This window comes from Notothenia coriiceps, unplaced genomic scaffold (assembly GCF_000735185.1).
Source record: "Notothenia coriiceps isolate Sejong01 unplaced genomic scaffold, NC01 NC01_scaffold00031463, whole genome shotgun sequence".
NCBI classification, from domain to species: domain Eukaryota; kingdom Metazoa; phylum Chordata; class Actinopteri; order Perciformes; family Nototheniidae; genus Notothenia; species Notothenia coriiceps.
Window position 1 is genome coordinate 164,662 of NW_011364164.1, and position 224 is coordinate 164,885.

General features: G+C 33.0%; 1 protein-coding gene across 1 annotated transcript in view; it reads right to left on the reverse strand.

Moving 5' to 3' along the window:
- The window catches only part of ccdc187 (coiled-coil domain containing 187), an 11,070-nt gene that overhangs the window by 4,824 nt on the left and 6,022 nt on the right, over positions 1-224 (reverse strand). The window lies entirely within an intron of this gene.

The window sequence follows — 224 nt, forward strand, 5'->3', positions numbered from 1 at the left end:
ATGACCTTTAAAACATTAAAATGTGTCAAGCGTAACAGTGCCAGATTTAGCTTTGGGCTAATTTCCATCACAGTCCCTCACATAAAACATTTAAGAAAATCACATTTTACAAACATAGCAAAAACAAAATACATGATGTGCAAAAAGTGCAAGAGTGCAAGAGCAGCATAAACAAGTATTTACCACATGGCAGTACAATATAGCAGCTAAATCAAAACATAATT